A 25,275-nucleotide genomic window follows, 5' to 3' on the forward strand; every position below is an offset into this window, starting at 1 on the left:
CTGTAGCTGTGCCTGGGATTGCTCCGACCCAGGTGTAGGACCTTGCACTTGTCATGGTTGAACTTCATCAGGTTACAGTCCTGCCTCCTCTGGGGAAGGAGTGAGAGACAACTGCTTATCCTGTAAGTCATCCCTTCTGTGCTCTAGGTCATGAGGACATACTACCTTGCTGAGAAGGGATTAAAAGCAATACTTTATGTGGAAAACAAGTAAGGAGGAGAAGGACCTCAATCAACAGAGTAAAAGCCATGTGTCACAGCTAATTATAGGAATCTCAAACAAACCACAGACCAATTGTAGCATTGTTTTTAAATGCAATGATGTATGAAAACATCTCCAGTGTCTATTTAAATGACTGGTTGTACTTATTTCATACATTAAAAGCATTTAATTTGAGATGATTACTGTGACAGCCAAGCCTAAACTCATTGAAGTGTATTACATTCCATTGAAAAGACAAAAGTATGAAGTAGAACATATTTGCTGCCAAAGATTTAAAAATATCAGACTACTGGACTAGCAAAAGCCACTGGCTATACAAATTGACGCAGTCTGCTGAAGTGCTAAACTGCTTCTGACAACATCTGCTCCTTCTGCATCTGAGTAGATCTACTCAAAGACTAGTTTGCTCAAATTTGAGAAACGAAACGGAAATGAAATAGAAGGAATGTAATTTGTGGGCTATGCATACAGATTAAGAATGCAATAATCATGTATACTGGTCCTAAGATCTTAGAGGATAAAATAACCAGGACTGTTAAGTTCTCTTGTTAACTACATGCATGATATTTTTTTCTAAGCAATCTGTTACATGTTCTGCATGCTTTGGTAATTTATTTTTGCTGTGTCCTGTACGTCTATTAAGGTTTTATTTTAAGTTATTGTTGCTTCATTAATTAAAAAGAAAAAATCCAGTTTTCTAAATACAGGCCTTCTTTAAGCTATTGTCCAGCACAGATTACAGATACATTCCGGCATGAGCAATCAAGACAGCTTTGCAGAGGCATAACAAAAAAAGAGGGGATATCCACCTTAGACTAAAAGATCCTGAGCCTTGTGCCATGTATTCTTCTGCTAAATATATAGATATTATTATTTATAATTCTGTATGCATAGTGGAAATAGAAATTATATAAAGTTTTGATGCAAACTCTGTCTTAATGTTTTCCTGTCTTTTTATTCACATAAATAAATGAAATTACATTAAACACAAAGGTAAGAACTGTGGGTCATCCTGTGCTCAGTAGTTCTGATACCTGGTCCCCTATGTTGAATCAGGGATAAATCCCCTTGATGTGGAGGGCATTGTGACTACTCATCCAGCCTATTCCCTTTTTGTATGATTGTCTGTGGTCAGTGAGTCCTTGAAGCCAGGCAGTGTAGGTTAGTGTGATCGATTGCCGGCTTTGTTTTTTTTAGAAATGGAATTTTTCTGACATCCATAGAAATGAACTACGTAGAAATACCTATAGCTACAGAAAGGGATACAGACCTATACACGTAGATCCAGGGTGTTAAGACCTGTCATGGATGTGATATCCGATATGCCTCAAAATTCAACACTGTCTTATTTGTGATGAGTTTGGACACACACTTAAACAAAATTTGGACTGCAGTCACACTTGAAATATAGTTTACCTGTTCAGGAAAATATGCAATTCTTTGCTTCTACATTTTAAAGATTAATTACTTGTCTTTTGCCATGGAAATTATGAAATTTTCAATATTTTCTCTTATATCACATTAGTAGTCTAAAAATAATGCAAGGAAGACTGAAAACCAGATATATTTCTAACAGTTTTTTTAAACCTGAAAGACAAAAATCTGCCCCTCAAACATGCTTTTCCTTGCATATTTCAAGAGCTTCTTACGCATGTTTTCTTCATTCTTTTCTTATCTTAGTGACTTAGTTTCAAAAATACTTTTTTTATTTTTTAAGGTGTACAAAATGGTTATTGATTTTAACACTGAAAAGTCACAACTGATATAATTCTTTAAGTCCCCAGCGAAGATGTCACTGAATAACAGTGAGTGGGTAAAACTGATTTAAAGAGTTTGTAAAAAATCCCAATTTTACAAAACTTTTTGGGTCTTATTCTGTCTTCATTGAAGTCTGTGGCAGATTTTTTCTAGACACATTTCTGAGATTCCAAATTTTCTTCAAAGTTTAAGGAAAAACTAGTGGGGGTAGGAAATGGGGGTGGGGGGGAAGGGTATAAAACCTGTTTAGAGGAGTAGAATAATCATAGTGCAAATGCAACTATAATAATAATAGCTAAGAAAACCACTAGAGATAATGTATGCAAAGAAAATGGCTCTGAATATTAATAGAAGGAAATAGATTTTTGTCCCCAAGTCTTTTTAAGGGGCATAAGTTACTGGTTGGAGTTGTATGGCTTCTAAGAAATGAAGTTAGTAATTTATTGAAATGTGAGGTGATGTAAAAATGTCATATGATTTTTTAACTGTAGTATTAGGAAAGGACTGAAAGTTCCATATTCCAGAAAAAGTCATAAATTTCACGGGAAGAAATAACATAGAGTTGACATGAAGATCAAATCAGAATGAATGGTCTCACTGTCTGATAGCTGCCAAAATGCCCAAGCCAAATGGAGCTTAAATCTGAAGTGAGCAGACAAAAAGAAAAAAAGAGCTACTGCTAGTAGTATATCCAAAAACTCATTGAAAATTGGAAAAATAATGTAAGTAGAGGAAGTTAAATGTTGTCATAATATGCAGAAAGTGATTTAATGTGGCTGTAGTAAAATTGCCTCAGAAGACCAATAACCTTCACTGCAGTATACTGAATATAAACTTGAATCAGGTACAGCCTGAAAAACACCAGGAGAGCTTTGATATAAATTAAGGGTACTTTGCATTGACTTTTAACAAAGAAGTCCAGCAAACTGAGGGTAAGAAAGAGTTTATTTTGTTTAGATAACAAAAAGAATTAGTGAGATAAAAACTATGAATATATTTGAGTATCCTGCTTTTAGAGAAAGTTTTGCTATGATCGAACCCCAAAGGCCAGTAAATAAAATTGATTTATGAAAGGGACGATAAAAGAGAAATACAGTACATTTGGGAAGGTGAAGAATTACAATTAATCAGAGTACTATGATAAGGAGTAGTTGGAAATGGAAAAAACTTTCAACGAAAATGTAGTGAATGTGTAGTGTACTGACTTAAGAATTTGTGCTAGTGGAGTGAAATCGGGCTGTTTTTCCCTTTTCCAAAGAATTGAAATATTCATTCAAGAATATACTTAAAAGCAATGTGTGCATATCATGTGCTCCTTTTTTAACAAAGATTTTTTTCTGTACGAAATAGTGGGTTTGTTGAGGTGAAATAACACTGATACTTAACAGGTATCCAGGTTTGAATACTACTGATGTTTTTACTGTAAAGCTGAAGAAGCACATAGCAATATACGTGATCATAGAGATGCTACCGCTTTATTTTTCATATTTTGTATTTAATGACATTACATATTTGATATAATTTTTTTTTTTTTGTTTCATGGTGACTGTCATTCTGACTACCTGCTTAAAAGGAGACCGATACTAACTGTGACATACATTCTTGAACAACACTGGTATATTTTGCTTTTTTTCCAGTTACTTGTATTGTATTTAGAGATGCTGAACCTCCAACTATCCGCATCTGCTTTAAATTCACAGGCAGTTGGTGTAAGTTATGCACCATCAGCATTGTGTTTGCTTGCTACTCTGTCTCATCTGGGAAGCCATTAGATGAAGTAATAGAAGCAGAAAATAGGTACACTCCCTCTTTAGATTTCCAGCAGGGATTTTTCTTTTTTTAACTTCTGCAAATTACACCATTAAATTGCATATGTTGGCCTGTTGGGTAACCATAATTAAATAAATAAGGAAAAGTGCCCATAAACTTAATGAACTTGCTAACTTACCAAAGCTGGCAGTGAAATAAAGCAGCTGACTATAGTACTTCCCAGTTTCATTTTTTTCTCACTTCAACCAGTTCAAAAACTGAAAAGCTGTGTGGAAATACAGTATATCATGATCATTACATTTATTGACATGTGCGCACCACATATACATACAAGCTCTCTTTAGCTTAATACCCTTCCTTCTTCAAAGCTATGAGTTGAAAATTATCAGAGTAATTTCAATGAATTGTTGCAAAGAGAAAAGGTAAGTTTCATCATTAGAAAAAAGTGATTGAATACTAAAAATAGGCTAAATTAGTAATCTATTAATTTGCCTATGTATTTCTTTCAAGAGTTTATTTTGTGAACTACGTAGTTTGTTCAAATAAAATTCAAAAGTAAACATCATTAATTTAAACTCTGTAGGAAGACATCCCAGACTGCTGTTATATATACAATTCCCTGATACAAATATGATATAGCATATTTTCTTTTAATCCAGGAAGAACAGAAAAAATATTGAAACTCATCTGTATTTTCCTTCATTTCCTGAACTTAGAGAAAACACCATAAATTGACCTCTAAATCATGGAGAGGTACTTATTTTTGCAGAAATATACGCACTATTTGCTGAAGTAAAGTTCAATAGATAATAGTGGTCCATTGGGGTGCTTGAGGTAGCATGAAGGTCAAAGAAAGCGTCCTTGAAACATGTTGCTTTATGTTCATCAAATTTGAGTTCTGAGAACATTTTACAGCAAAGTATCTACATTCCTGGAGGCTTTCCATAGTGAAATTAAGACTTAGAAACTTGAAATAAAAGATAATTGAAAGTGATTTGGATTGGTATAAAATTTGCTGATATTTCATGATTTATTTCTGCTTCAAGTAAGGAAACAAAGTTACTCTTTTCCCATCATGAAATATTAAAAAAATTGTGAATGAAATGTCATGAAATTCACAATTGTCCAGCTTCATTATTTTGAAGCAAGTCAGGCCTCTACATAGGCTCTTCACTGTTTCATTCTGATTAGATAGACTAAAAACCCTATGTAGAAGCAAAGGTATGGCCTTCCAGATAAGCCAGTGGTCTCACTGAAGTATCTTTTTCAGCTGTGCTTGGCTATTCAAGTAGAATTAATTGTCAGTGAAATGAATATATTTTGTATATAAAATTCTTGGTTTTCTTTCATATAACTTTGTGTTAGTATATCAAAACCTTCTAACACACCATTTTGAAGGATCCAATACATATATTAACTATGAATAATATATTAATCATAGTAGTATAGTTTTTTTTATGTATTGTTTTTGAAAGCCTTAATACATGACATTTTCATTTTAGAATGAAGTATTTTGCTAGTACAGATAATATACCTGCAATCAAAATAGTTCTGAATTATAGAGTTTAGTGGAGTTTAGCACTCGATATTGAATAGATAATACAAAAAATAAATGTACAATTTCATAAAATTAAAAAAGTTTTCTAAACATTACTTTTGTTTGTATTTGCTTTTGGTTTTGTAGTTTGGGGTTTTTTGTTTGTTTGTGGGATTTTTTTCCAAGACTACTTTTTATGAGGTCATTTACAGACATAATCATGAGTAAATGTGACTTTTTTTATAGCTAGGGCAAATGAAGCACATCTTCAATTAGAAACTTTCAAAAACGTACTGTGGTTGCCTACTGAGAATGGAATTGCTTTTCTTCACAGCTTCACACCCACTCCTCTTTAGAAGCTCAAGGCTGTGGATGAGTGCTACAACTGCAATATCCTTCTCTTCAAGTATTTTCAGCCACTGTGTACTTCAAATAACTTCTCTGATGTGTAGTTTGGGATATTTGAGAAATATATACGTGCTTGCTTTGCACTAAGTGCCAACCTTAGTTTTGCTAAATAAAATTTCACTGAAAAATGTAATTAAGTATAGAACTTTATGTAGAAAAAACTAGTTATTTTTACTCCATGTATAGGAGGAAGAAAGCTTTCAAATGGTTTGTCACGCTCCAGCAGTAATCCCCTGTTGTGGTTAAACCAGTCAGCCATGCAGCTCACTCACTCCCTCCCCCACTCCCTCCCCCTGCTCTTGGAGGGATGGTGAAGAGAATCAAAATAATTTAACTCCCATCGATTAAGATAGGAACAGTCCAGTAACTCAGGTATAACACAAACCACTACTGCTACCACCAATAATAATAATGATAAGGGAAATAACAAAGGAAGATAATCCAACTGCCCACCACCCGTCAACTGATACCCAGCCTGACCGAGCAGTGATCTAGCCCTTCCAGATAACTGCCCCCAGTTTATATACTGGGCATGACGTGCTGTGGCATGGAATACCTCTTTGGCTAGTTTGGGTCAGGTGTCCTGTCTCTGCTTCCTCCCAGCTTCCCCTCCTCCCTGGCAGACCATGAGACTGAGAAAGTCCTTGGTCAGACTAAACATTACTAAGCAACAACTAAAACCATTGGTGTTATCAGCGCTGTTCCCAGGCTGAAAGTCACTGCACCAGTTACTAAGAAGGATAAAAATGACTGATACTGCCGAACCCAGGACATCCCCTTTGAAATGTGGACATTATAGCTGTTCAATATGTGGTCGTGCTCTAGTCAGCTTCATCATTTCTTTCTCTCTCTTCCTTTATGTAAATTGTTTCATATTCTTAGTTGATGTATATTATTCATCTTAATAAAAGAAATATATTTCAAAAACAGAAAATTCAATTATAGCTGAAAAGTATTAAAAAAAAAAGGCAAGAGACTTAACAATAAAGTGTTTTATGTTCTTATGACAGGTTCATACTGGCAATTGGAGTCATTAAGACACAGTAAGACATAGTAAGATAAATTTAGTGTCAAGAAACAAATTACAGTTAAGGGCCAAAATCTCACTGATACTCTCATAGAAGAATGACATAGGGAAGCTTTCAAAAATGTTCATATATAACCAATAATTAAGGTTTTATAGAGTTACGTTCAAATGCTCAAGGCCAAATCAAACTACCCTATTATAATCCCTCTGTATTTTCTCACATGTGGTTACTTTTGCATATTTAACTACTGTTGCAGAAAAAGAGAAGACAATGCTAGCGAGTTTCAGAATACAGTTGTGATACTTTTGGCTTTCTTTCCTTTCTTCACATAATTTCTGGACACAGTAAGAGCAGCAAGAACATTTCTAGCAGAGACAAAGGACCGTGCCTAATACTAGTGTATTAATTACAGATATAATCACAGATGCCAGCTAAGAAACACGGTATTAAGACTATCAGTTGAGTCCAGTGACAATTAAGTCGCCTGTCAGTGATTTTCAGGTCTTTGAACCGAAGGAGACAATAGTATTAATATCCCTTTGAGCTTCCAATTAGCTCAAGACTGCTGTTATAATCAGAAGACAACTCAAAAAATGAAAAGAAGAAAGGTTTTTTTCTTTAAATCAGAACAGTCCTTTCAATATGAAATTAACCATGCCAAGTGCAAGGTCCTACAGCTGGGTTGGAGCAATCCCAAGCACAGCTACAGATTGGGCAAAGAAGTGATTCAGAGTGTCCCTGTGGAGAAGGACTTGAGGGTGCTGGTCGATGAGAAAATGAACATGAGCCGGCAGTGTGCGCTCGCAGCCCAGAAAGACAACCGTATCCTGGCCTGCATCAAGAGGAGCGTGACCAGCAGGTCGAAGGAGGTGATCCTGCCCCTCTACTCTGTTTTTGTGAGACTTCAGCTAGAGTATTGTGTGCAGTTCTAGTGTCCTCAACATAAAAAGGACATGGAACTGTTTGAACAAGTCCAGAAGAATGCCACGAGGATGATCAGGGACTGGAGCACCTCTTGTATGAAGATAGACTGAGGAAGTTGGGGCTGTTCATCCTGGAGAAGAGAAGGCTGCGTGGAGACCTCATAGCAGCCTTCCAGTATCTGAAGGGGGCCTATAGGGATGCTGGGGAGGGACTCTTCATTAGGGACTGTAGTGACAGGACAAGGAGTAGCAGGTTAAATCTTAAACAGGGGAAGTTTAGATTGGATATAAGGAGGAAGTTCTTTCCTGTTAGGGTGGTGAGGCACTGGGATGGGCTGCCCAGGGAGGCTGTGAGTGCTCCATCCCTGGCGGTGCTCAAGGCCAGGTTGGACGAAGCCTTGTGTGGGATGGTTTAGTGTGAGGTGTCCCTGCTCATGGCAGAGGGGTTGGAATTAGATGATTTTTAGGTCCTTTCCAACCCTAACTATTATATGATTCTATAATATCAAAATAAGAAGTTGGATCCCAAGACGGATAATGTTCAAAAGATGCTGTAAATACTCCAGTTCATATACCTCTTTTTTTATATTTCATGGAAGCTCATCTGTTGAGGATTGAGATCCTTCTGTTTTCCTACTGATTCAGAGAATTATATATGGAAAACTTCAAAAGTATTGAAGAGGAGGAAGCAACTAAGACCTCTCACTCTCCTAACAGTTCAGGAAATGCATAGCATAGGCATTTTGAAAAGTATTGCCATGTAGAATATTGTGAATTACTGTTATGCAGAATAAACCTGATATAAAAGTAATCAAATCTGAAATTTGGATTATTCTTCTGTGCATAATTATTTTATTGAATCATAAATCAAACAAACAATAATTAGTTTATTATTAAAGTAGTAGTTTTTCTAAAAAACATATCAGTTGTTAAAAAAAAAAGACAGGAAATGATTACCTTAGAACTTCCTTCAAAACAAATTATATTCATAAAGATGGATCTCAACATCATGTCAGAAATGTGTTAGGGTAAAAGAAGAGGCTTTGGGAGCTTGAAACAATACTAAATCAGCCATCCTAAGTACATTTTTGTCTTAAGTTTTTTGTTTGATTATAATTGAGAATATTCAGGTTGGCAGCTGTACACAAAACTGTTTTGCCTTCTATACCAAAAAAATAGACAATAACTCATATTTCAGCCAAATTCTAAACATAGAAATACTTTCCTAGCAGAAAAAAAAAAAGACAAAAAAGGAAAGGAAAGGGAAAAAGAAAATAAAAGTAAAGAAAAGAAAAAAAAAAGAAAAAAGAAAAGAAAAGAAAAGAAAAGAAAAGAAAAGAAAAGAAAAGAAAAGAAAAGAAAAGAAAAGAAAAGAAAAGAAAAGAAAAGAAAAGAAAAGAAAAGAAAAGAAGAAAAGAGAAAAGAAAGAAAAGAAAAGAAAAGAAAAGAAAAGAAAAGAAAAGAAAAGAAAAGAAAAGAAAAGAAAAGAAAGAAAAGAAAAGAAAAAAAGAAAAGAAAAGAAAAGAAAAGAAAAGAAAAGAAAAGAAAAGAAAAGAAAAGAAAAGAAAAGAAAAGAAAAGAAAAGAAAAGAAAAGAGAAAAGAAAGAAAAGAAAAGAAAAGAAAAAGAAAAGAAAAGAAAAGAAAAGAAAAGAAAAGAAAAGAAAAGAAAAGAAAAGAAAAGAAAAGAAAAGAAAAGAAAAGAAAAGAAAAGAAAAGAAAAGAAAAGAAAGAAAAGAAAAAAAGAAAAAAGAAAAGAAAAGAAAAGAAAAAAAGAAAAGAAAAGAAAAAAAAGAAAAGAAAAAAAAAGAGAAAAAAAAGAAAAGAAAAAAAAGAGAAAAAAGAAAAGAAAAGAAAAGAAAAGAAAAGAAAAGAAAAGAAAAGAAAAGAAAAGAAAAGAAAAGAAAAGAAAAGAAAAGAAAAGAAAAGAAAAGAAAAGAAAAGAAAAGAAAAGAAAAGAAAAGAAAAGAAAAGGAGTATTTGAATAGACAATGAATGCTACTGTACCTCAGAATTAACTTCTGTCTTAGTAAGATTACCCAAGGAAGAAACATTCATTGGTATTAGTACCTATAAAAAGGATTTTATCTGTCACATGGGATACTAGAAAATGTCATCGCCTGTATTAGTAAGTTGGGTATTTCTTATTGTTCCAAAAGTGAATATGCCTTTGGTGCAGACAGTGGACAGGACTGGGTTACCTTAAGGTGTCCTAGTTCACATTTAAAAGTTTTATTTCTTTGTGCAAAATAACAGTGTCTTGTTTCAAATTGCAGAAACTTTTCTATACTTTTAAAACATATGTGAAAGGAGAATACCCAATTATTTTGTTCTTACGCGTAACATTGAATATACGTATGTATATGCATATGTATAAGGTACACACACACATATATAGTAGCAGATAAGATTTATTTTAATTAACCAAACAGCCCTGACTTGGTTTTTTTTCTACAAGCTCCAGCCTACAAAAGGCACATTTAGCACTTTTTACCAACAATAAATGCCAATAATAGCAAGACAAACTGCTAACTTTAGGCTGGAAGTGCAACTCGGAAACATTCACATTGTTGGCTATAGTAAGCCTTTTCAGGACTTTTAAAGTATACTGCTTCTACCTGATTTCTTAACTTTCACATTTAGACAGAAACTCAGATTGAAGACATAAGATGCTCACACAATCCAAGAAATCATTCTGATCACCACTTCATATTGTGGTTTCATGTTAACATGTGTGATTATCTTTGAACCTCTTTTTGTGATTGTCTCTGAATACTAGGGCTCAGAAAAGCTGCAGGAAAAAATCTGTCTTCAGAGTCTCATCTATCTTGAAACGTCTGTAGCAAAACATCATCTATCAGCTTTAGTTCATCCATGTAACAACTGTGTTTTTTTTTTTTTTAACTAATTCTAGGAAATTAGATGATTCAGAGTTTGAGTTTTTAAAGGAACATTGTTTCAGACAATATTCCTATCCTATTTTGATGATAATCTTATCTGTTTAGACAGGCTTTTTGTTCTGTAACAATGCTACAAACATTGAACATTTGATTCTTTTTGTCTTCATCATAGTTGAAGGAGACATGTTGTATTTGTATTTTGTATCAGATGAATTCCAGTCTTTGTGACATCTTCCTGCATTATATTAACACCAACCAGATCTCAGAGTTTATATGTTTTATTTTGTAGAGCACAATGATGTAGATTTTCTACAATTCTTTCCTAGTATGAGACAAGCCAGCCAAATATTACCTCAGTAATCCAATTCTTCCCATTTGTAGTGACTAGTAATAAACAGATAAGCTACTTTCATAAAATAAATTGACTTTAAAAGCATGCAATAAATTATTAGTGAAGCTATTTTCCAAATGCTGTTTTTGCAATACTGAAGGCATGTATCAAAACCATTCTCCCTGCCACTTCAGAAACAAGCATAAAAGAATTATACATGCAAGACATTTTTTGGCTAGACAATTTTATTTGAAGCCAACCATCAAGTATTGCTGAAATAATGCATTTCATAATTGCAAGAAAATAGTTACTTGAACAATTTTGTCATAGAAGTTTCAAAAAAGTCATGCGGATTCAAGCATGTACTTGATAAAGTTCCTCAGTGTTCTGCTGAAACAGGTTCTAGGATATGATCCAAGACTGACTTCTTTCAACCTCCAGCAGGCTGTTAGTAAAGCCTTTAAGAAATATGAAAACTTCTTGCTGAATTTGATCTGAAAAAGTGAAAGTATTTTTGAGTGCACTTTTTGCAACTATTTAGTCATTAAATTATTAGGATTTTAGCTTTTTTTTTAAAGTGTTCACAATATATATATTTTTGCAAATGGACGCACTGGGTTTGAGAAATATTTGTACAGATGCTGTATTAAAGCACTGAAAATGTTCAAAAGATTGTGAACTCAAACTGTATGAATTACACAATCTACACTTACACAAGTGCATAATGCTTGGATTTTAATTTACTACAAATGAAAAAAAATAGAAATCAAACATTCTTAAATGTGGAAGACTGGAGGTGAAATTTCATGTGCTTCACAAGGAAATCCAGGTGCTAGAGAGAAACTTGGACACTAAGAGAGGATCACTGCTGATCAGGAACCCTTGTGGAGGAAGTGAACTGCCTCACCACAGGCCCCTTCTTCCTTTTGGAAGGATTATGCAAATACTTTCTGGTTTCCGCAGGAGGAAGCTGTGTGCAGGAGACCCACACTAATTATGTTTTCTAATTCTCGTTTCCTTAATCAAAGCTGCTCAATACTACTGGAAAATTGAAGAACCAGCTGCGCTTTGTGGGTTTAACTAGTTGTTTGACTGAAATATTGAGAAGAATAAATTAGAATAAGAAAAAGAAACAAAAACATTCAGCATAGTGGAGGGTGAGAAACTTGAGTATGCTGCCTCTGAGGAAAACCCACCTACCTTAAAACATATTAATTCTTATGAAAAAATCATAGCTTACTTATTATTCCAATTTCACAAATGCAAAAAAAAGGGAAAAATTTTTGCTCTATATTTGCTTAAAATAAATTTGACAGAAAGCGGTTTCATTTTGCAAATTTCATTTAATAAAAATCCTGTTAACTCATCAAACAATAGTGACTTTAATCAACTTCACAATCTCCTGTGAATCACCATCCTTCCCAGATCTTAGATGAGAAAGTTCAGGGATCTAAAATTTATGCTACAGAAATTATGTTATGTCCCATAAATACCTCATAACCATTATGGTTTCATTGTGCTGTCTTATAACTATTCACCTTTATAATGAAGAAGCAAATACGTTAAAAGTATTCCCTGGACAGCAACAAGCAAGGAATCTCATAGCTATGTACAAAGCATTCGTCGCTGCCCAACATGATATCCTTGTCTCTAAATTGGAGACACATCAATTTGATATTTGGACCACTCAGTGGATACAGAACTGGCTGGATGGCTGCACACAAAGAGTTGTGGTCAATGGCTCAATGTCCGTCTGGAGACCAGTAATGAGTGGTGTCCCTCAGGGATCAGTGTTAGGACCGGTCTTGTTTAACATCTTCATCGCTGACATGGACAGTGGGATTGAGTGTGCCCTCAGCAAGTTTGCCGATGACACCAAGCTGTGTAGTCCGGTTGATATGCTGGAGGGAAGGGATGCCACCCAGAGGGACCTTGACAAGCTTGTGAGGTGGGCTAATGCCAACCTTATGAAGTTTAACCATGCCAAGTACAAGGTCCTACACCTGGGTTGGAGCAATCCCAGGCACAGCTACAGGTTGGGCAGAGAAGTGATTCAGAGCAGTCCTGTCGAGAAGGACTTGGGGGTGTTGGTTGATAAGAAACTTAACAAGAGCCGGCAGTGTGCTCTCATAGCCTAGAAAGCCAACCATATCCTGGCCTGCACCAAAAGGAGTGTGACCAGCAGGTCGAAGGAGGTGATCCTGCCCCTCTACACTGCTCTTGAGAGACCTCACCTGGAGTATTGTGTGCAGTTCTGGTGTCCTCAATATAAAAAGGACATGGAGCTGTTGGAACAAATCCAGAGGAGGGCCATGAGGATGATCAGGGGACTGGAGCACCTTCCATATGAAGACAGGCTAAGAAAGTTGGGTCTGTTCATCCTAGAGAAGTGAAGGCTGCGTGGAGACCTCATACAGCCTTCCAGTATCTGAAGGGGTGCTACAAAGACTCCTGAGAGGGACTCTTTGTCAGGGACTGCAGCAATAGGACAAGGTGGAATGGGTCTAAACTTATACAGGGAAGTTCAAGTTAGATATAAGGAAGAAGTTCTTTCCTGCAAGGGTGGTGAGGCACTAGAAGAGGTTGCCCAAAAAAGTGGTAAATGCTCCATCCCTGGCAGTGTTCAAGGCCAGGTTGGACAGAGCCTTGGATGACATGGTTTAATTTGAGGTGTCCTTGCCCATGGCAGGCGGATTGGAACTAGATGATCTTAAGGTTCCTTTCCAACCCTAACTATTCTATGATTCTATTATTCTGTTTGTAGTCTAAAATGAAGGAACATCAATTCCTCTTAACTATGGTGCAATCTTATTATAGCAAATTTAAAAAAATATCTGTCATCACAAAGTTTATAATGTAAAAAAAAAAATTAACTAGTCTCTAAAGTTATGCTTACAGGGGTGTTCTAGAAAAACAAAACCTAGAAATGTGTTCCCCTAGAATTATAGCATACAACCCATATAATTTGCTTCAAAGTAACCAGTTTAATACAAAATGCATATGTAAATCACATATAGAAATTGTCAGAATAGGTTTACATGAAAATTGATTCAGATTTGTTATTTTGGGACAGACAATGTCATTTACCGTATGTCTTGGCTTGTGAAATTTAGTTAAAATATTTTGCAAAGATAAACATTTCAGAGGCTGCCTAATTGATTCTGCCTCTGTGCTTACTTGTAGACATTGTTTGGGGAAATTTTAACATACATTTTACATACATACTCCACATTCGTGTAACATGATGCCAAGCCATACTAATGTTTATGTAAACTTACATTATAGAAGCATATATCATAAAGATACATCTCAAAACCTGTTATTTGACTAAATGAACCCAATTACTGAGTTTTTATTGAAGTATAATTAGGAATATTTTTTCTTAGCTAAAAAATCAGACTATGTATCTGTCATTGCCTTGTCACGAAAGGCACAAAGGGGAAGATACTATGGCAAATAAGAGACTGGAGAGAATAAAAACGGTTAAAATGGAGAGACGAACAAAATAAGGCATCCAGAAATAAATTGATAAAACCCAGGAAAATCACTTTGAATTGAAACAAGACCAAAATGACAAACTAGACTGGGAGATGTGTTTAAATGGAATGAGATAGAACATCTTTTTGGGAGCCATGCTCAGTTCTCACTTTTGTCTTCACCTCAGGTTCTGTGTGCCATGTTGTGATATGGTCTTTTGCAAATAAACTCAATAGTTCTGACTTATTCAAGTTAATATAGAACAACGTCAAAGGTTCGTTCCTGGCACTATGTGCTTTTTCCAGAAATATTTGCAAAATTTGCTTTTTGGACATGCTTAGGTATACTTGGAAACTCTTAGCTTAACACGTTCAAGAGCAAAGAGATAAGAACTTGCATAATGCCCTGCAAAGTCTTCATGCATGAGATAGATAAATGAAGCATCAAGAGGAATACACAAGAATACATTAGTGCACTCAATCAATTTCTATGGGTTGGGCTCCAGGGAGCTTATTTTTAAAGAGATGTGCAGGAGGTCTTCAGTCCACACAGACATTTTGCTGAGGTATATTATTAATAAATAATTTGATTTGTGCACACATGTCCCTTACGTGGCTTTAAAGATTTATTGCTTAATGGCTGATTGAACTTAGCAGGTGAATTGAAATAGGGTGCCATGGGACCATTTCATCTAAGTACAAGACGGCAAATTCATCACTGCACAAGCTGTGACTTAAATGCTAAACCTATAAAGCCACAAAATAGATGTGTTTTTATGTGTGTATGTTTAAATTTTAAGCCCCAAATTAGATATTTAAACTAAGATGTTCATTTCAACAGTGTCTTATGGTTTAGCTAGAAAGAAGAAAAGAGCAAAAAAACTCCATCAAAGGTTGATGTAGAGCCAGAAATTGTCAGTGAAACTTGAGGATACAGCTAACCTCATCAAATCTGCCAAAACAAGTGGTTTTGCACTCTTCCCTGTCTTTCCCTGTGTCAGCACTGACATTTGTTTGACCCTCATCAATGGTCTTGTTCAGGAGGTAAACCAGTGTAAAACTACTTGCTTGTTTCTTGAAGAAGTCCTCTGCTCTGACCCAGATCATTGAGCAGCAGAAAAATGTCAATGACAATATGAAAGAAGATGGAAGAGCAGGTAAGTGGAGCAAAACAGCTAGATGCTAGATCAGCTCAGTATTATATGAAAAAAAACCATGCTTTTCCAGCAGAGAAGCTAAGAGTTTCTCATTCACACTGCAATATGAAGACCAGTTTCTAATTCAGATTTAAAACTTACCTGAGCAAAGTTAGGCACTCCTCTCTCTCCTCTCTCAGATTTAAACAGCTGCAAAAAGTCATAGTCTAATCTGCTTCAGCTTCCATTGCTGGCTTGTTTCTTGCAGCTTTTTGATTTTTATGTCTCATTCACACCTTATTTTCCTCTTGAGTCTATAACATCCTTTCTGGATAACTTTCAAGTTGTGGTCCGAGCATTCACAAGTACATAATGCAAGAAATGAAAATGTCTACTTTGATTGATTACATGTCCAAATAATTTTGTGATAGATTTTTACTTCCTCATTCCTGTTCACTTATTTTATAAACACGTTTTTATTGCTTCATATTCCTTAGCCTCAAAATCTCTCAAAATCATTAACAAATATGGCTAACAGAAATAGTTGTTAACAAGAATGTAGTTATATGAGCAAAAAAAAAAAATTCCTTTTTTTTTTTTTTCCTCTCATGATTGCATTCAATGGACTAAATTATTATCGAATTATTTTTTTTTTTTTCAGGACACTTGTCTCAAAACATTTGCTTCTTTGTTTTAAGATACAGTTCAAGTTTTTCTTACAGGTTTTTCCTCTATTCTCCTTATTTATTTCTGGGAAATCATTAGAATTTTGGGATTGACAACACTAATAATATAAAGCCCCTATCTTTCTCTACTCCAAGAAGACAGTTCAGTCAAATGAGTTATCTGAGAGGTAGATAAAGTGAGGATACCAGGGTTAAATGGTTTTCTGCCTATCTGTGAGACTTTCTCTACAATAATGAAATATTTATCCAGTGAAGATGGAATCTGTCAATGAACAAAAAGGTATTCCTCTGTTCTTGATAGCTATGAACTCTATTTCTTTCCTTAGTACCTTACAATGTATGAATAACATACCAACTCAAATCTTAACACATGAAATAGCGTAAGAAAAAGTTATTTTAATGGCCTATATATGAAGGAAAAAAAAAGTGTGGCTTTTATTTCAGTGTATTCTCTTTTTCTTTGTGTTAGAGTCACAGTTTTCTGCATTACGTTTTAATGGCTACATTTTAAATTTTTGAGCATGAAGGTCCAAAAAAGGAAACTATAGACAAAAGGGCCTTGATTTTCCCCGTTGCTATCATATAAACTACATAACTTTACAAGTTCTTAAACTAACATTTTTCTAGTGAAGGTAGGCCACAATAACATCATATTTACCCTTCAAACAGGCCATCAAAACTACTATGACGTCTTCCCTTTCTTCAACAGTTTTTTCAATATTGTGTTATTGACTTCCTTGTATATTCCATAAAGGGAGCTGAAACATGAATATAACGAGGAGAAAAAAAAAAAGGAGAAAAAAAATCAACGATTTGAAGTGTTTTCAAGTGCTTTGAAATTTAAATTTGGTAAAGCAATGCCTGTCAGTGGAATAATATTGAAATAACTGAGTGATTCCTTGTACAGGAACCAGTCTACAGCATGGCTGAAATGAGATGATAACCTGCAATATTCTCTGTAATATATTCTTTTCATCTTTCAGCTGCAGAGACAATCATTCGTCAGTTAAATCAGGATATGTAAAAGTTTAGATTACAAAAATTTAAGAAGGCATTAATTTAAACTGGTATATGGAAGAATCAAATGTGAAAAATACTAAGGAAACTTTCATAAAATTCATAGAACAATCTATTTAAAATAACTGTTGAAAGACAAAACATATAGACAAATAAATATATACTAAATAACAAGTATAGTATTTTTGAGTTTACAAGGCCAAGCTCTGGGAAGATAAAAGGTGCCAGAATCAATTTTAGCAATTAATCTAATCTAAGGAATTTTAGTTCGCTACTGGTCAATGAAGTAATATAATTATGCCATTCTATGCTATTTTTTGTGAACCTTGTTTTTAACCAGTGACCAACATGATAAAAATGAAATAAAAAAATACTATATACACAGAGCAAATGTATTCTTATATAATTTTCCTTGGAACACACAACTGAAGCACCTTAGCAGTTCAAAGCTATTGAGAATTCTCTTTTTGTAGTTCCTTTCTGTGGCATGCCGATTGTATTATATTTATACTGTAAATACAGATCAGTATTGAAATAAACTGAAGTAAAATATATCCACTGATACGGGGAACCCGGGAGGCTGCCAGAATCATTAGCATAGTTAAATATTTTTCTCCAATTTCATTAAGAATATCACTGAAATCTGTGTTAAAACTATAAGTAATGTGAAGAAGTGGTTTACTTTAGGAAGTTCAGGTGTTAAAAACCTGAATAGATGTTACTGTCAGCTCTGCCTATAGTAAAGGACTCCAAGAATTTATATTTCAGCACAAGGGTAACTGTTGGCTACTGCAGAATTATTAAATGATTAAGCGTTTGTAATGTTGGCATTTTTGTCAAGTTTTCCATCAAGCTATCCTGTGCTGTTCTTTAAGGCTGACCTTTTATTAAACTTACAACAAAAAATCTACCTCTTCTTCTTGGGAAGAGTGATGTGGAACATCTTCCTGTTCTGGCAATAAATTTATTTGGGAATCTAAAAGCTTTCGGGCATACCTCTAAAGAAAATAGAAATCTATTATGTCATAGCCCTTGTCTTTCATTAAAAGTAACTTTATATTAACGTGACAGAGCAGAAGTGCTGGAAACCAAATTCCAGCAATTCCTGTCAGTATGAATGAGGGGAAAGTTCTTGTTTTAGCAAAACTTTCAAATTTTTTTCCCATTCATTGCTGCATTTTTAACTGCTATCTTCAGGGGTTCTGTAGCCATTGTGAAAATTGCAGTCATTAATTTTTAAACAAACCTGCTCTCATAAAAAATAAAATAAAAAAAAAAAATACAAACTTTAGGGTCTCCCAAGGCAGGTTACTTATAGATGTAGTATAAAAGGACACATGATTCATGAACTGGCTATAAACTTCTCCCTCAGTCAGAAGTGCTAGTATTTTACCATTACTAATTATCTCATCTCCTTAAAACATTACTTGTTACAATAAGCTATCGGCTTCATAATCTTGGTCCCAAATGTCTACATTAATTACAGCATGTGAGCAATATTCAATAATGAGTCATAGAGTAAGGTAGAAATGTGCAAACATTGTCATCGTCTTCATTTACCCCTTTCACCCCACTCTTGCAAAAGCCTAGTTTATTTAACTAGGCTCTTGAAAGTGGTATTTTGTTCACTTTTTGTTCCTTTTGAAGGAAAAAAATAGTATCATGGGTTTATCCTCCAAAAGATAAGCTTTGACTGTTGTCATTAAAGGTCATGGTTCTATACAGCTTGTGCAAAAATGCACAACATTTATTAAACAATTGTTTTCTTGCAACTCTAACCTTTTTCATTCCATTACCAACAAGGTTTTTTACTACTTTGTGCAAGTAAATATAATAAACCTATAATGCTTCATCTATAATGCCTGATTGAATTGAAAGGTCACAGCTGGTGACTGCAAAATGATGTGTCGGCAGCTCTATAAAGTTTTATGTGTTGACACTTTTTTAATGAGTTTCGTCAGTCAGTCAGCGCTTTCCCAAATTCCCACACCTCTCCAATCCTGCTGTTCCTTAAGAGAGACTATAATATGCACCTGTATCAAAATTTAACATATTTACTTTTCACCATTTCTCCAATGCATCAAAATAATGTTGAATGATAGTTCTTACCTTGAAGCCTCTCCCAAATCAGTGTAAGAAGCATACTATCTTCCATCACTCAGATTTTCAGTATATTGTTCTGATATGATTTGTTCTTGATAAATCCATGTCCCCTGTTTCTTGACACCTTATTATCCCTTAGGGGCTAGCTAATGCGATATTAACTATTTTTTCAAGATTTCCAGTTGTAAAATGATACTGTTCAATTACTATCTTTAGAATTATTATTGCCCTCTTCTAATATTCCAAAACATCACTATGATTTTTATTATAGATACTGAAGGTTCAAATTTCTTTTCTTACTTCTTTAAGGTGCCTTTAATTCTATATTTATCTAAAAGTATCCCTTGTTCTGTAACTTCCGCTCCTGACCTATTCTTACCACACTTTGTGTTCATTATTTGCTAGTCACAAATTTTCATATATGTGTGAAGAATTATACTGCCTAAAGCATATTTTCAGTGCCTCTATTATTTCACTGAAACAATGGGGATATGACATCTTTCACTTTTTATTTTTCACCTTTTTTTTTTATTATCTGTATTCTTTTCTGTCTTCACTGTCCATTGATAGATAAAATATTGCTCATTATCCTTTTTATTTAGCGTGCTGCATGGTTTTATCTTGATATTTTTTTATATTCCTTTCTTATTTAAAAAATCTATTCATAACATAAAGAACTTCTGTTGGTGTCATGCTGGTCATTTATTTTCTGTTTATCTTTTCCCTTATAACAGTGGTTTTTCTCACTGTTTTGAGCAATGCCCAGGTAGTGAGATGGGCAAGTAGATAAATATAGTAATCAAATTTATGTCAACTTGTGCAATAAATTATTCCAAGTGGTGAACAGCAAAGCCATAATATGATATATTCCAGATTTCTGCTCCCCTTAAATCACAGAGTACTCACTGGAAACAAAACAAAATTCTACAGCATATTGACAGATCTCAGAGGCCACAAAGAAGCAAAGTCATATATTAATATGCTACAAGGATTATAACAGTAGTGATGATAATGATAATCAGAAAAAGGATGATGTCTGCAGTTTTGGAGCCTTGCCACCCACTATTGCTGTATATGTAAGAAGAACACAGGCAGCTGGCATACCAGATGGTTTGTATTTGTGACACCCAAAGCAAAAAAAGTTTGGACTAAAAAGAAGTTCTGTTAGCACTAGCAGCAACTCAGAATCCAAATGATGATTCTGGTACTTCATCTCTTGAGTAGTTTAATTCTACAATTCATCAAAAAGAAACTGAAGTGGCATTCATTCTTTGCATTTTAATTACCTCATTTTAATTCTGTTGTTTCCAGAAACACAATTTTCTATAAGGGCGGAACAAAATGAACACACTGAATTTATGCTAGTAAGATCATTCTTCACAATGAAAAAAAGAAAAAAAAAAAAAGCCATCTTCTGTCCTGCTCAGTACCAGCGTTTGCAATCTCTGGAAACCAAATGAACAGTTCAAAATATCATTTCCAAAAGACCACATTGTTTTTCTTCCTTAGTGGAAGTTAGCTTCCTACTGTTAAAGATTTAGTTGGTGATTTCTTGAACCAGAAGATTTTGAAGAAGCTGCTTCTCTCATTTTTTCCAAAACAGCCACCATCTAGAAAAATAGATAATTAATACAAGATTAAAGCTATAGCTTTCTGTTAAAAAAATATACTGAGTTCTCTGGCAGGCATCTCTAACTAACAATATAAACCAACCTTCTGTGCAGTCTTCCTGCGTATTGAGTTTTTGATGGGTCATAATTGTTATATGATTTTTTCCAGGGCTCAGGAGTGGCATCCCACTAAAGCTTTCTTTAGAAGTAATGGAGAAAATAGGCTCTGTGTAAAGAGAGCTGTTTAGTTTCAGATGTATGTTTTAGGATAAGACCTAAAAGCTAGAAATGTTCTTTAATTTCACTCAAAGGGATCTTTCACAGTGACTAGCTCTGTGTTATAGACATCTACATTTTGTAAGATTAAATCTATCCAAGGGGACTACAAACCACAGGCAGAAATAGTATTCAAAGCTGTTTGTTCATCAATATATTGTATTCTTTAATAAAAGTACAAAGGAGGATGTGAGAACCTGCCATGGTACTCATTAGCTCACTGCTGATAATTACATAATTTTTTCCACAGATCTATGATTCTAGAATGAAAGCCAATTTATTAATAACACAAAAGAGGAAAACAGCTTAAAATTGTATTAAAATTAATACTTGCTAACCCCTTATCCTAGGGTCTATCATAAGCTAATACTAGAACACAAGACAAAATTAGGGTGATTTATTATACTGGCTTCTTGAATAACTTACACAAAAATAAAAAATAACAGAGACCAAGATACTGGGGCCATGGGGATGGGGTGAGGAGTGTGGTAAAGTTGGGGAATGTAGAACTAGATACAATTATTAATTGTTGTTAAATGTGTATCCCATGCCTGCCTTTGAAGAGTTCTTAGCTTTGGAAAATTAAAAAGCATATTAACTTTTATAGCAAAAAGAATTGGTGAAAAACTTCAGGGGGATGCTCTAGTAAAAAATTATTACTATATGCTATGTATATTAGATAGGAATGTGAATAAGGAATGTCAATAAGGGTTGTCAAATCATGTCCTAATTATGTAAAAATTTTGTAAAAAAGGGCTAACTTATTAAAATTTTCTTGCCATTTATAATCTTCAGAAAACAGAGAAATTGGTTTGCAATATGTTTGAAAATGATTTAGGCGAACTGTTACTTGTCATCTCTTCTCCTTAAGCTGATAAGGGTCCTTCTCCCTGTTTCAAATTTTTGAGCATGTGTTTTATTTGACTGGGGTTTGATTTTTCATATACCTGTACATATTTAGAAAGATTCTCACAAATCTCTAGAATGATAATCAGGTCATGTAAGTGATCTTATTTTTTAAAATACTTTTCACTGTGACATTTGTTGTTACTCTATGATGCTAAAGGACACATGGAAAGTAAAATTAAGTGTCTGTGAATAGAATTTGGCATATAACAGTTAAAGTTACGTCACACGTAGAGTTTATCTGCATAGGCTTTTGCATACCTATTGCCGTGTATTTTTTCATCATTCCTCTTTGTCTAGAAAGAATTTTATTTTATCCATTATATAAGGTTTAATGTAATATTTCAGAAGGCAAAACTGTAGGAATTCTGAACTGAAGGATATTTTTAATTACTTCTGAAAATGTAGAGAACTACTATGTAACTTTTGAAACTTCTGTTTTAGAAGGTGGGGTAATTAGACAGACTGCTTTCTACTCTTCTACAGGCATTTACTGAGATGCAAGCTCCTTCAGGAATTCAATTTTGTGTTAACATGTGCCTTTCATTGACTAAAAAATAGTCAAACAATTTTAGACTGTTTGAGGAATTGATATATGCTGAAGTACAAAACCAATATGATAACCTAGGATAAAATGTCTTTGCAGTGTTTGTTGTACATTTCTGGTGGGATTTTTGTTGTTGTTTGGGTTCTTTTGCAGAACATGGTGCCCTGGAAAATCTTTTCTCTAATGCTGCCAAACATAGAATGCTTACCATGTACCCTAGTATATTAAATTTGAGAATAACTTTGAAAAAATCATGGATTTCAGAGGAATGAAATTTTGAAATATGACTAGAACAAGATGAGTGTAATATAGGAACAAAAAGCATATAGAAATATATAAAACCTACTGAACTCTATGATTTACCCTTAGCCATCTATATGCATCGGCTGAAGAAACATAGTTGTGTACATTAGCAGTAAGGTTTGCTAAAGATGCATTGGCATTATGTGGAGAAAGGATAAGAATTGCCCCTACTTGATCTATGACTTTGATGTATTTTTGTGCTTTTTTTTTTTTTTTGCGATTTCTAGATTTACTCATTTTTCAATTGTTGTCCACTCTAAGTTGTTACTTGTTCTGGTACTTACTTGCCTTTGCCATCTTCTTGTTAGCTTCCACATTTAATCAGATGTCCTTCAGGGGTCGGTGTTGGGACAAATCCTGCTCAACATCTTTGTTGGTGACATGAACAGTGGAACTGAGTGAGCCCTCAGCAAGTTTGCTGATGACACTAAGCTGTGTGGTTCAGCTGATACGCTGGAGGGAAGGAATGCCATCCAGAGGGACCTTGACACACTTGGGAGGTGAGCCAATGCCAACCTTATGAAGTTTAACCAAGCTAAGTGCAAGGTCCTACACCTGGGTTAGAGCAATCCCAGGCACAGCTACACGTTGGGTAGAGAAGTGATTCAGAGCAGTCCTGTCGAGAAGGACTTGGGGGTGTTGGTTGATGAGAAACTTAACTAGAGCTGGCAGTGTGTGTTCGCAGCCCAGAAAGCCAACTGCATACTGGGCTGCATCAAAAGGAGTGTGACTAGCACGTCGAAGGAGGTCATCCTGCCCCTCTACTCTGCTCTTGTGAGACCTCACCTGGAATATTGTGTGCAGTTCTGGTGTCCTCAATATAAAAAGGACATGGAGCTGTTGGAACAAATCCGGAGGAGGGCCACGAGGATGATCAGGGGATTGGAGCACCTTCCATATGAAGACAGGCAAAGAAATTTGGGTCAGTTCATCCTGGAGAAGAGAGGGCTGTGTGGAGACCTCATAGCAGCCTTCCAGTATCTGAAGGAGTGTTACAAGGACTCCTGAGAGGGACTCTTTGTCAGGGACTGCAGCAATAGGACAAGGTGGAATGAGTTTAAACTTATACAGGGGAAGTTCAGCTTAGATATAAGAAGTTCTTTCCTGCAAGGGTGGTGAGGCACTAGAAGAGGTTGCCCAAAAAAGTGGTAAATGCTCCATCCCTGGCAGTGTTCACGGCCAGGATGGCCAGTCTTGGGCAACATGGTTTAGTGCGAGGCATCCCTACCCATGGCAGGGAGATTGGAACTAGATGATCTTAAGGTCCTTTCCAACCCTGAACATTCTATGAATCTATGATTCTTGATCAACTGTTACCTGTCTAGGATGCTGTCAGGCTGTTCTGTTACAATGAAGTGAATTTGTTTCATGTATTCTGTGGGAAAAGCTTTACACAGAAACAACTACATGAATTGTGAATGACATAAAAACCAGTTTTCTCATGACATTCTAAATTCTCTCGTTAAAAAATCAGCTGACTAGGCAACACTTGTCATTGTCTTTCAGTAAAGCTAAGATGTCTTACTAAATTTACTGAGCAGCTTTTGTGGTTGAATATTAGTAATAGGGAATACAGGAGATTGGTGATTATATTTGGATCAGGTGTGTACTTCTGAAATTAACTTTCTAATTGTCCTTATGAACTTTGGTTCATGCTCTGTCGTGGTTCAAGCCCACGCGGTAACTAAGTAGCCACTCGCTTGTTCCCCATCTTCCTCTTTTCTCAGGCGTAATGGGTTTCAGTTTAATAACTGAAGTACAATATATACTACTACTACTAATTATAATAAGAGAAATAACAAAGAGAGAGACTATAAAGCTAAAAGGGAAAGGCAAAAATTAAAAGCAATAAACACAAGTAATGTACAATACAACTGCTCACTACCCGCTGACCCATACCCAGCCTGACCCAAGCAGCAATCCATCTCTTCTGGATTAGTCCCCGCAATTTGTGTCCTGGGCATGACATGCTGTGGTATGGAATACCCCTTTGGCTAGTTCGGGTCAGGTGTCCTGTATCTGCTCCCTCCAAGCTTCTTGTGCACCTCCTCACTGTCAGAGCATGAAAACCCAGAAAGTCCTTAATCAGAATAAGCACTACTTAGCAACAGCTAAAGCATTGGTGTGTTATCAGGATTGCTCTGAGATTTAAGTCAACACACTGTGTTTGCTTTTGTCTAGATCTGTTTGTGGAGGCTTTTTTGTTTGGTTTGTTGTTTTTTTTTTTTGTTTGTTTTGTTTTTTAATTTTCTGAGGGTAGGTTGGTGTGATCACTATCTTAATTAGAAAGGCATCAGCTTTTATGTGACCTGTTTTTTATGTGACTTTTATGTGACTATA

This window comes from Lathamus discolor, chromosome 5 (genome assembly GCF_037157495.1).
Source record: "Lathamus discolor isolate bLatDis1 chromosome 5, bLatDis1.hap1, whole genome shotgun sequence".
Classification (NCBI taxonomy): domain Eukaryota; kingdom Metazoa; phylum Chordata; class Aves; order Psittaciformes; family Psittacidae; genus Lathamus; species Lathamus discolor.